The sequence below is a fragment of the Mesoplodon bidens genome, assembly GCF_964165515.1.
Source record: "Mesoplodon bidens genome assembly, chromosome: 3".
Taxonomy (NCBI): Eukaryota; Metazoa; Chordata; class Mammalia; order Artiodactyla; family Ziphiidae; genus Mesoplodon; species Mesoplodon bidens.
Window position 1 is genome coordinate 143,670,794 of NC_138178.1, and position 13,498 is coordinate 143,684,291.

Sequence of the window (13,498 nt, forward strand, 5' to 3'; positions counted from 1 at the left end):
GCAAAATAATTTATATGCACCTAATTTGGTGAAAAGGCATTCTTCTTCATTTAACTGTGTGTAAAATTCTATGCTAGTTTCTGGAGAGTATTTGAACAAACTGTAAAAGAAGTAAAATAGAGGCTTGGGTTATACGACAGAACTGACTTTCTTCTTTTTTTTTTTTTTTTAAACATCTTTATTGGAGTATATTTGCTTTACAATGGTGTGTTAGTTTCTGCTTTATAACAAAGTGAATCAGCTATACATATACATATATCCCCATATCTCCTCCCTCTTGCATCTCACTCCCACCCTCCCTATCCCACCCCTCTAGGTGGTCACAAAGCACTCAGCTGATCTCCCTGTGCTATGAGGCTGCTTCCCACTAGCTAGCTATTTTACATTTGGTAGTATATATAAGTCCATGCCACTCTCTCACTTCATCCCAGCTTACCCTTCCCCCTCCCCATGTCCTCAAGTCCATTCTCTATGTCTGCGTCTTTATTCCTGTCCTGTCCCTAGGTTCTTCATAACCATTTTCTTTTAGATTCCATATATATGTGTTAGCATACAGTATTTATTTTTCTATTTCTGACTTACTTCACTCTGTATAACAGTCTCTAAGTCCATCCACCTCACTACAAATAACTCAGTTTCATTTCTTTTTATGGCTGAGTAATATTCCATTGTATATATGTGCCACATCTTTTTCTTCTTTTTTTTTTAACATTTTTATTGGAGTATAATTGCTTTACAATGGTGTGTTAGTTTCTGCTCTATAACAAAGTGAATCAGTTATACATATACATATATCCCCATATCTCTTCCCTCTTGTGTCTCCCTCCCTCCCACCCTCCCTATCCTACCCTTATAGCTGGTCACAAAGCACCGAGCTGATCTTCCTGTGCTATGCAACTGCTTCCCACTAGGTATCTGTTTTACATTTGGTAGTGTATATATGTCCATACATACACTACCACTCTCTCACTTTCTCCCAGCTTACCCTTCCCACTCCCCATATCCTCAAGCCCATTCTCTAGTAGGTCTGCCTCTTTATTCCCATCTTGCCCCTAGGTTCTTCATGACCACTTTTTTTTTTTTAGATTCCATATATATGTGTTAGCATACAGTATTTGTTTTTCTCTTTCTGACTACTTCACTCTGTATGAGAGACTCTACGTCCATCCACCTCACTACAAATAACTCAGTTTCATTTCTTTTTATGACTGAGTAATATTCCATTGTATATATGTGCCACATCTTCTTTATCCATTGATCTGTCAGTAGACACTAAGGTTGCTTCCATGTCCTGGCTATTATAAATAGAGCTGCAGTGAACATTGTGGTACCTGACTCTTTTTTAATTATGGTTTTCTCAGAGTATATGCTCAGAAGTGGGATTGCTGGGTCATATGGTAGTTCTATTTTTAGTTTTTTAAGGAACCTCCATACTGTTCTCCATAATGGCTGTATCAATTTACATTCCCAGCAACAGTGCAAGAGGGTTCCCTTTTCTCCACACCCTCTCCAGCATTTATTGTTCGTAGATGTTTTGATGATGACCATTCTGACTGGTGTGAGGTGATATTTAATTGTAGTTTTGATTTGCATTTCTCTAATGATCAGTGCTGTTCAGCATCCTTTCATGTGTTTGTTGGTGATCTGTATGTGTTCTTTGGAGAAATGTGTGTTTAGGTCTTCTGCCCGTTTTTGGATTGGGTTGTCTGTTTTTTTTGATATTGAGCTGCATGAGCTGCTTGTAAATTTTGGAGATTAATCCTTTATCAGTTGCTTCATTTGCAAATATTTTCTCCCATTCTCAGGGCTGTCTTTTTGTCTTGTTTATGGTTTCTTTTGCTGTGCAAAAGCTTTTCAGCTTCATTAGGTCCCAGTTGTTTATTTTTGTTTTTATTTCCGTTTCGCTAGGACGTGGGTCAAAAAGGATCTTGCTGTGATTTATGTCATAGAGTGTTCTGCCTATGTTTTCCTCTAAGACTTTGATAGTGTCTGGCCTTACATTTAGGTCTTTAATCCATTTTGAGTTTATTTTTGTGTATGGTGTTAGGGAGTGTTCTAATTTCATTCTTTTACATGTAGCTGTCCAGTTTTCCCAGCACCACTTACTGAAGAGGCTGTCTTTTCTCCATTGTATATTCTTGCCTCCTTTATCAAAAATAAGGTGAACAAATGTGCGTGGGTTTATCTCTGGGCTTTCTATCCTGCTCCATGGATCTGTATTTCTGTTTTTGTGCCAGTACCATACTGTCTTGATTACTGTGGCTTTGTAGTATAGTCTGAAGTCAGGGAGCCTGATTCCTCCAGCTCTATTTTTCTTTCTCGAGATTGCTTTGGCTATTTGGGGTCTTTTGTGTTTCCATACAAATTGTGAAATTTTTTGTTCTAGTCTGTGAAAAATGCTGTTGGTAGTTTGATAGGGATTGCATTGAATCTGTAGATTGCATTGGGTAGTATAGTCATTTTCACAGTGTTGCTTCTTCCAATCCAAGACATGGTATATCTCTCCATCTTTTTGTATCATCTTTAATTTCTTTCATCAGTGTCTTATAGTTTTTTAGAGACAGGTCTTTTGTCTCCTTTGGCAGGTTTATTCCTAGGTATTTTATTCTTTTTGTTGCAATGGTAAATGGGAGTGTTTCCTTAATTTCTCTTTCAGATTTCTCATCATTAGTGTATAGGAATACAAGAGATTTCTGTACATTAATTTTGTATCCTGCTACTCTACCAAGTTCATTGTTTAGCTCTAGTAGTTTTCTGGTAGCATCTTTAGGATTCTCTATGTATAGTATCATGTCATCTTCAAACAGTGACGGCTTTACTTCTTCTTTTCTGATTTGGAATCCTTTTATTTCTTTTTCTTCTCTGATTACGGTGGCTAGAACTTCCAAAACTATATTGAATAATATTGGTGATAGGGGACAACCTTGTCTTGTTCCTGGTCATAGAGGAAATGGTTTCAGTTTTTCACCATTGAGAATGATGTTGGCTTTGGGTTTGTCATACATGGCCTTTATTATGTTGAGGTAAGTTCCCTCTATGCCTACTTTCTGGAGGGTTTTTATCATAAATGGGAGTTGAATTTTGCTGAAAGCTTTTTCTGCATCTATTGAGATGATCATATGGTTTTTCTCCTTCAATTTGTTAATATGGTTTATCAGATTAATTGATTTGTTTATATTGAAGAATCCTTGCATTCCTGGGATAGATCCCACTTGATCATGTTGTATGATCCTTTTAATGTGCTGTTGGATTCTGTTTGCTAGTGTTTTGTTGAGGATTTTTGCATCTATGTTCATCAGTGATACTGGCCAATAGTTTTCTTTTTTTGTGACATCTTTGCCTGGTTTTGGTATCAGGGTGATGATGGCCTCATAGAATGAGTTTGGGAGTGTTCTTCCCTCTGCTATGTTTTGGAAGAGTTTGAAAAGGATAGGTGTTAACGCTTCTCTAAATGTTTGATAGAATTCGCCTGTGAAGCTATCTGGTCCTGGGCTTTTGTTTGTTGGAAGATTTTTAATCACAGTCTCAATTTCAGTGCTTGTGATTGGTCTGTTTATATTTTCTATTTCTTCCTGGTTCAGTCTCAGAAGGTTGTGCTTTTGTAAGAATTTGTCCATCTCTTCTAGATTGTCCATTTTATTGGCATATAGTTGCTTGTAGTCATCTCTCATGATCCTTTGTATTTCTGCAGTGTCAGTTGTTACTTCTCCTTTTTCATTTCTAATTCTATTGATTTGAGTCTTCTTCCTTTTTTTCTTGATGAGTCTGGCTAACGGTTTATCAATTTTGTTTATCTTCTCAAAGAACCAGCTTTTAATTTTATTGATCTTTGCTATCATTTCCTTCATTTCTTTTTCATTTATTTCTGGTTTGATCTTTATGATTTCTTTCCTTCTGCTAACTTTGGGATTTTTTGTTCTTTTTTCTCTAGTTGCTTTAGGTGTAAGGTTAGGTTGTTTACTTGAGAGGTTTTGTTGTTTCTTGAGGTAGGATTGTATTGCTGTAAACTTCCCTCTTAGAACTGCTTTTGCTACATCCCATAAGTTTTGGGTCATCGTGTTTTCATTGTCCTTTGTTTCTAGGTATTTTTTTTATTTCCTGTTTGATTTCTTCAGTGATCTCTTGGTTATTAAGTAGTGTATTGTTTAGCCTCCATGTGTTTGTGTTTTTTAGAGATTTTTTTCCTGTAATTGATATCTAGTCTCATAGCATTGTGGTTGGAAAAGATACTTGATACAATTTCAATTTTCTTAAATTTACCAAGGCTTGATTTGTGACCCAAGATATGATCTATCCTGGAGAATGTTCCATGAGCACTTGAGAAGAAAGTGTATTCTGTTGTTTTTGGATGGAATGTCCTATAAGTATCTGTTAAGTCCATCTTGTTTAATGTATCATTTAAAGCTTGTGTTTCCTTGTTTATTTTCATTTTGAATGGTCTGTCCAGTGGTGATAGTGGGGTGTTAAAGTCCCGTACTATGATTGTGTTACTGTCGATTTCCCCTTTTATGGCTGTTAGCATTTGCCTTATGTATTGAGGTGCTCCTATGTTGGGTGCATATTTACAGTTGTTATATCTTCTTCTTGGATTGATCCCTTGATCATTATGTAGCGTCCTTCTTTGTCTCTTTTAACAGTCTTTATTTTGAAGTCTATTAACTCTGATATGAGAATTGGTACTCTAGCTTTCTTTTGATTTCCCTTTGCATGGAATATCTTTTTCCATACCCTCACTTTCAGTCTGTATGTGTCTCCTGTCTACTCTTGTAGACAGTATGTATACGGGTCTTGTTTTTGTATCCGTTCGGCCAGTCTGTGTCTTTTGGTGGGAGCATTTAATCCATTTACATTTAGGGTAATGTATGTTCCTGTTACCATTTTCTTAATTGTTTTGGGTTTGTTACTGTGGGTCTTTTACTTCTCTTGTGTTTCCTGCCTAGAGAAGTTCCTTTAGCATTTGTTGTAAAGCTGGTTTGGTGGTGCTGAATTCTCTTAGCTTTTGTGTGTCTGTAAAGTTTTTAATTTCTCTGTCGAATCTGAATGAGATCCTTCCTGGTAGAGTAATCTTGGTTGTAGGTTTTTCGCTTTCATCACTTTAAATATGTCCTGCCACTCCCTTCTGGTTTGCAGAGTTTCTGCTGAAAGATCAGCTGTTAACTTTATGGGGATTCCGTTGTGTGTTATTTGTTTTTTTTCCCTTGCTGCTTTTAATATTTTTCCTTTGTATTTACTTTTTGATAGTTTGATTAATATGTGTCTTGGCATGTTTTTCCTTGGATTTATCTTGTGTGGGACTTTCTGTGCTTCCTGGATTTGATTGACTATTTCTTTCCTTTCCCATATTAGGGAAGTTTTCGACTATAATCTCTTCAAATATTTTCTCAGTCCCTTTCTTTTTCTCTTCTTCTGTGACCCCTATAATTCAAATGTTGGTGCATTTAATATCGTCCCAAAGGTCTCTAAGACTGTCCTCAATTCTTTTCATTCTTTTTTCTTTATTCTGCACTGCAGTAGTTATTTCCACTATTTTATCTTCCAAGTCACTTATCCATTCTTCTGCCTCAGTTATTCTGCTATTGATTCCTTCTAGAGATTTTTTAATTTCAATTATTTTGTTGTTCATCATTGTTTGTTTGCTCTTTAGTTCTCCTAGTTCCTTGTATTTTCTCCATTCGATTTCCAGGATTTTGGATCATCTTTACTGTCATTACTCTGAATTTTTTTTCAGGTAGACTGCCTATTTCCTCTTCGTTTGTTTGGTCTGGTGGGTTTTTACCTTGCTCCTATATCTGCTGTGTTTCTCTGTCTTCTCATTTTGCTTAACTTACTGTGTTTGGGGTCTCCTTTTTGCAGGCAGCCGGTTCATAGTTCCCATTGTTTTTGGTTTCTGCCCCAGTAGCTAAGGTTGGTTCAGTGGCTTGTGTAGGCTTCCTGGTGGAGTAGACTAGTGCCTGTGTTCTGGTGGATGAGGCTGGATCTTATGTTTCTGGTGGGCAGGACCACATCCGGTGGTGTGTTTTGGGGTGTCTGTGACCTTACTATGATCTTAGGCAGCCTCTTTGCTAATGGGTGGGGTTGTGTTCCTGTCTTGCTAGTTGTTTGGCATAGGGTGTCCAGCACTGTAGCTTGCTTGTTGTTAAGTGGACCTGGATCTTAGCATTGAGATGGAGATCTCTGTGAGAGCTTTCGCCTTTTGATATTACATGGAGCTGGGAGGTCTCTGGTGGTTCAGTGTCCTGAACTCAGCCCTCCCACCTCAGAGGCACAGGCCTGAAACCTGGCCGGAGCCCCAAGACCCTGTCAGCCACACAGCTCAGAAGAAAAGGGAGAAAAAAAGAAAGAAAAAAGGAAAATAAAAAGAAATAAAATTATTAAAATAAAAAATTTTTTAAGTTATTAAAAAATATATATTAAGTAATAAAGAAAAGAAAGAGGAGAGCAACCGAACCAAAAAACAAATCCACCAATGATAACAAGCGCTAAAATTATATTAAAAAAATAAAATAATGGACAGACAGAACCGTAGGACAAATGGTAAAGGCAAAACTATACAGACAAAATCACACAAGGAAGGATACACATACATGCTCACAAAAAGAGAAAAAGGAAAAAAAAAAATATATATATATATATATAAAAAGAACAATCAAATCAATAAACAAATCTACCAATGATAATAAACTCTAAATACTAAACCAAGATAAAAATAAAACCAGAAACCAGTCAGTCACATTCAGCAAACCCCAAGTCTTCATTTGCTCCCAAAGTCCACCACCTCAATTTTGGGATGATTCATTGTCTATTCATGTTTTCCACAGATGCAGGGTACATCAACTTGACTGTGGAGATTTACTCCACTGCTCCTGAGGGTGCTGGGAGAGATTTCTCTTTCTCTTCTTTGTTCGCACAGCTCCTGGGGTTCAGCTTTGATTGGCCTCGCCTCTGCGTGTAGGTCACCTGAGGGCATCTTTTCCTGGCCAGACAGGATGGGGTTGAAGGAGCAGCTGATTAGGGGGCTCTGGCTCCCTCAGGCCGGGGGGAGGGAAGGGTACGGAATGCAGGGCGAGCCTGCGACAGCAGAGGCCAGCGTGACGTTGCACCAGCCAGAGGCACACCATGTGTTCTCCAGGGAAGTTGTCCGTGGATCTTGGAACCCTGGCTGTGGTGGGCTGCACAGACTTCCCGGAAGGGAGGTGTGGATAGTGACCTGTGTTTGCACATAGGCTTCTTGGTGGCTGCAGCAGCAACCCTAGCATCTCATGCCCGGTTTTTGGTGTCTGTGCTGATAGCCGCGGCTCGCTCCCATCTCTGGAGCTCGTTTAGGCGGTGCTCTGAATCCCCTCCCCTCGCGCACCCTGAAACAATGGTCTCTTGCCTCTTAGGCAGGTCCAGACTTTTTCCCGGATTCCCTCCTGGCTAGCTGTGGCGCAGTAGCCCCCTTCGGGCTGTGTTCATGCAGCCAACCCTAGTCCTCTCCCTGGGATCTGATCTCCAAAGCCAGAGCCTCACCTCCCAGCCCCCACCCGCCCTGGTGGGTGAGCAGACAAGCCTCTCAGGCTGGTGAGTGCTGGTCAGCACTGATCCTCCATGCGGGAATCTCTCCACTTTTCCCTCTGCACCCCTGTTGCTGCACTCTCCTCCGTGACTCTGAAGATTCCCCACCCCACCCCCGCCCACCTCCCATCTCCGCCAGTGAAGGGGCTTCCTAGTGTGTGGGAACTTTTCCTCCTTCACAGCTCCCTCCCAGTGGTGCAGGTCCCCTCCCTATTCTTTTGTCTCTGTTTTTTTTTTTCCTTTGCCCTACCCAAGTACATGGGGAGTTTCTTGCCTTTGGGAAGTCTGAGGTCTTCTGCCAGCATTCAGTAGGTGTTCTGTAGGAGTTGTTCCACATGTAGATGTATTTCTGATGTATTGTGGAGAGGAAGGTGATCTCCATGTCTTACTCCTCCACCATCTTGAAGGTCTCCCCTGACTTTCTTAATTAAGACATTTTATTACTTCAGTAGCAAGAAACTGGAATAATGATTCAGTCGAGTCACTACTGAAGTAAAGGATTTCCCATGGCTCTATTTTGAAACTGACTCAGCATTGTCCTTCTTTTCAAGCAACTCTTTTCTTCCAAATTGTTTTGCCAGTTCTCAAAGGCTAGCACATTCATCCCAGGTTTCAAATTGGCTTTTAATTTCAAAGTAATTTTATCTTACAGACACATTTACTTGAAGACATTACTGTTTTATTGGAGACACTCATTATATGATAAAACAGGGTTCAGTGGGATGCAGATGAGATAAATGTTATTCATTAAAATTCTTACCATAACTATTAAATGAAAATTTTGAGATAGGTTAGTTTATCTGCAGCTCCTAACTTTCTGTGCGGCTTTGCTTTTTCTATTTTTTGCATAAAAGTTTGCTAGTTATTCTAATCAACTGAATTTTATGATTTTTTAGGGTTTCTCTCAGTGACCTTAATACTTCAGGCAAAGGTTTCAGGAGTTAGATTTACTTCTGTTTTATTTTATAATTAATTATTTTCTATCTGTAACCTTACTTATATCTCCTTCTGTTCACATACTTTTAATATCCATACATAAATGTGATACTACATTTACGTATGGATATTACATAATATTCACACATAGTGGATCATCTTTTTAATGATGCCATCATCACCTTAATGATAGTGATCTTAAATATTTGTATGAAACCTGTCCATCATCCCATTACCATCAGGTTTGATAAACATTTCCTGTAATGATAGATCTAGTCCATTAAAACCCCTTAGTATTTAAATATTATAAGTCCCAAATGTTAATTCTAATTTAAGAAAGTATTGAAACACTTTCAATAAGCAAGATTTATGATTTAACAAGCCTGAACCCTCTACATTGATGTGCTGCTCAAATTCAGGCACATACATAAACAGAGCAAGTAGGTGCCTTTTTTATATATTTTGAGATACAATGAAAAATCTGTGGATCGCAAACACCTGTCCTCACTGGCTCATTTTTATACAGGAAAACACACTCTAGTATTCAACTACCTGAATCTTGGTTTCTCTACTTACTAGCAAGTGCTCAGTATCTCTTGCCTTCATTTTTTCATCTGTAAAATCATAATAAGAGTATCTACCTTAAAGGTTATTGTGAGGATTAAACTGTGAAATGTTTGGTAGACAGTAGGCACTCAATAAATGTTAGCTGCTACTATTATTATTACTACTAGTATTGCTGATATTACTGTTATTATTTTAATAATTGTTCTTTAGAGTGAAGATATTGTCTCAAAAAAAAAAAAAACTACTACTTCAGTGATAATCTGTTAACTGAATGGGGTAACAAATCAAGCCTTTAGAATCCATTAATTTCAAGTAGATTTATCAGATAATCTGGCTGCGACCTCTAAGTGTTGAGTATTACGAAAATGGGTGCATACAGTACTATTATTAGGGTATAAGAAAAAGGGAAAGCCTAAAGGAAGGTAGGTCAAGGTTGGGCACCTCTTCTAATCACCCCCTCCCTGAAACAATTATCTTCCTTGGCATTGTCCTCTCCTTTTATTTATTTTTTAACATGTTTGTTGGAGTATAACTGCTTTACAATGGTGTGTTAGTGTCTGCTTTATAACAAAGTGAATCAGCTATACATATACATATATCCCCATTATCTCCTCCCTCTTGCATCTCCCTCCTACCCTCCCTATCCCACCCCTCTAGGTGGTCACAGAGCACCAAGCTGATCTCCCTGTGCTATGTGGCTCTGTCCTCTCCTTTTAAAATATCTGTTTTCTTTTTTTCCAGCTTCTTTGAAGGCTCCTACCTTTGACCCAGTCATTAAATATCAGTGTTATTCAGAGTTGTCTCTTAGACCTTGCATTCACACTCTGTATTCTGCATGTGCAAGGTCATCTACTCACAAAGCTTCCGTAAACCTATATATTTCCCTAAACTTCAGACTTATTTCCAATTATCTATTGTAGATCTCTTCTTGGATATTCCACAGTTATCTCATACTCAGCATGACCAAAACTAAATTTATAATCCTAGCCTGTTCTTCCTCACATCTCAAAGAATGACATCACTATCTACCTAGTTGTACAAACCAAAAATGTTTGCAGTGTTTATCTTTTGTTCCTCTTCCTGCAACCATTATTATTTTACTAAAATGCAAATCTAAACCTGTCATACTCTTTTAATGACTTTCATTCTTTAATAGTTTCTTCTTGTTCTTAAAGTCCCAAATCCTTGAAATTGCTTATAGTCTAGCTTCTGCTTACCTCTAGTTTTACCTTTACCACTCCCACCTTGAATTCAGTGCTCCAGCCATATGACACTTTCAATTTGCAAAAAGTTCCCTCTTTTCCAAAATGTTGTCCCTTCTCTTTCCCTGGAATACTTCTACTTATTTTATATTTCCTCCAGGGGCATCTCTCAAATCTGAGCAAAGTGCCCCTCCTATGTTTTTCTCTTGTGCCCTAGAGTCCCTTACCTTATCTATCTTGTTCACCGGTACTATTTCCAGGATCTAGCACAATTACTTTTTCTCAATAAATGGGTTGAATGGGTAAGTGAGTAAATAAATTAGAGGAAGACCTTGGGCAAGCAGAGCAGGCAAGGGACAGCAGAACATCCAGAGTAAGAATTCAGAATGGGAGCAGAGAAGGAAAACAATAGACATTAGCAGAAATGCTAACCTCTTTGTTACTGATACTATTTTTCTTAACTGCTCCTTCTCCTTAAATTATTTTGTGTTTTTATTCTGGCCCTTATTCCTTCACTCATTCTCACTACTATCACCCAGATTTAGGACCTATTACTGCCTCTTACCTGGAGTGTATCATTACTTTTTGGTTTTAGTCTTATGCCATTCAATCTATTCTTTATGGATAAATCTTCTAGTTAATTTTCTTGCACCTTCCCATAAAAAACATGAAGTTTTCTTTTTTCTTCGTATTCCTCAGAAAAGAGAATTATGAAATAGTTCTTGAAGAAGTATGCTCATTTCTTATAGTTCTTATTTTTAGAAAAAAATTCCTAGTTCTCTCCTTCTGCAAACTAATTCCTTACTCCCTTAATTGGCACTTACTGGATCAAACAACAACTGCTTAGCATCACTTATTCAATTTTTCTTTACATAACTAAAGATAATTAGCAATTCACTTCCATAAGTATTTATTGAGGTACTATTTATAAGCACTGCCCTTCTCAACTTTCTCCTCTAATCTCCTAAATAAATCAACTGTTTCTTTCATATATCCTCATATAGTTTATTTACCAAGTGTTCAGATATTTTTTTATTTGTAAAACCTAATAATTTCATAAGGAGTATTTACCTTCAATTTAAATTTGATCTCACTTGTCTTGTTTTCCTAGCTTATCACATTTTTATTTTATATGAAAAATTGTGACTCATTTATTACTTTTAGTCAATCTTTTTAGCCTTTTCATTGTCAGTATTGTACCTGGTATAGCTAAAACATTAAGTTAATAGATTGCAGAATAGGAAGTCCTACGCTTCTTTCCCCTACAGACACCAACTTAACAATATATGGACCAAAATATCTTATGAGAACTTCAGAAACCACTTAAGATGTTGCAGTACCCAGGTGTGGGCAAAGCCAAGAACAAGCCAAGAACAGCTGCATTAAAATGGGTAAGAAGAGTCTTTTCACTTTACCTGTGATCTCTCCTCCCCCAAGCTAACACAGCTCACCATGATCAGCGGAGAGCACCTGGCTTGTAGTCTCTCACTGGAGGGACAAGGAGAGAAAAGAATAGAATGTGCACCCAACATTCCAGCTTTTCACAAGGCTGCCCAAGGAACTGGTTTCTGTCTTGCTTGATGCAATGCTAATGGAATCGACATAGTTTGGGTACATGGGGGCCACTGAAAGCAAGGGAGAGCGGAAGCAGCTTGCACTGACACCACAGAGCCTGAAATGGTGCAGAGGCCAGCATGGCTCAGTGTGATGGGGAGAAAGCACCCAACTCACAGTTTCTCCATTGGGCAGAAGGGAGAAGAGTAGAGCATGTGTCCGGCTTTTTTTTTTTTTTTTTTTTTTTTTTTTTTTTGTGGGTGGGGAGGTTTCTGTCTACCTGACTCAGGACATTTGAGCCAGCATACTTTCAATGCCTAAGAATAAAAGAGTAGATTGGTTTGCCAATGCAGCACCAGAGAACCTGCAACACTGCAGGCAGACACCAGAAGGAATAAGAGATTATGGACTTCTGAAAAGAAACTGGCAAACCTCTGATTAGAACGTTACATACACAGCCAAGAGAAGTCACATCACCCAAAAAAAGGTTTCAGAGGCCTCCAGAATCTCTAGCCAGGCTGACTGGTGAAAGTCTTCACCTGTACAAAGCCAGTCCATAAAGACTGGGAGATGTGGCTAGTTTTTCAAGTGCATAAAACTCAGCCAAAAAATAAATAAATAAATTCACAAGGCACGTGAAGAAACAGGGAAACATGACCCAATCACATGAACAAACTAAATCTCCAGAAACCAACCTCAAAGGCACAGAGATCTATAAATTTCCTGACAAGGAATTCAAGGTAATTTTCTTGATGCTAAATGATCTACAGGAGAACACAGATAGAAAACTGTGCAAAATCAGGAAAACAATTCATGAACAAAATGAAAGTATCAACAAAGACATAGAAATTAAATAAAGAACCAAATAGAAATTCTGGAACTGGAGGATACAATAACCAGATTGAAACATTCACTAGAGGCATTCAATAGCAGACTTAATCAGGCAGAAGAAAGAAGTTGAAGAAAGATCATTTGAAATTATCAAGTCAGAAGAGCAAAAAGGAAAAAATGAAGACAAGTGAAGAAAGCCTAAGGGATTTATAGGACTATATCAAGCAGATTAATATATGTATCATGGGAGTCTCAGAAGGAGAGAAGAGAGAGAAAGGGACATAGAGCTTATATGACAAAATAATGGCTGAAAACTTCCCAAAGCTGAGGAAAGAAATGGAATTTGAAATTCAAGAAACTCAAAATATTCCAGCTAAGAATAGGGAAGTTTGAAAATTCACAAATCTGTGAAAGTTAAACTCTTGAGCAACAAATGAGTCAAAGAAATCACAAGGAAATAAGAAAATATCTTGAGACTAATGAAAATGAAAACAAAACACCAAAACTTATGGGATGCAGTAAAAGCAGTAATAACAGGAAAGTTTATAGCAGTAAAACCTACATTAAAGAAGAAGAAAAGTCTCAAGTCAGTAACCTAACGACAAATTAAGGGACTAGAAAAAAAGAACAAACCAAACCCTTGCATATATGGTCAAATGATTTTTGACAAAGGTGCCAAAACTACACAATGGGAAAAGGACAATCTCTTCAACAAATGATGTTGGGAAAACTTGATGAAAAAGAATCAAGATTGACCCTTATCTTATACCATATACAAAAATTCACACAAAATGTCTCAAAGACCTGAAGGTAAGACCTGAAACTATAAAACTCCTAGGAGAAAACATAAGGGG

General features: G+C 37.9%; 1 protein-coding gene across 3 annotated transcripts in view; it reads left to right on the plus strand.

Moving 5' to 3' along the window:
* GPHN (gephyrin) overlaps nt 1-13,498 on the plus strand; it is a 639,047-nt gene that overhangs the window by 483,848 nt on the left and 141,701 nt on the right. The window lies entirely within an intron of this gene.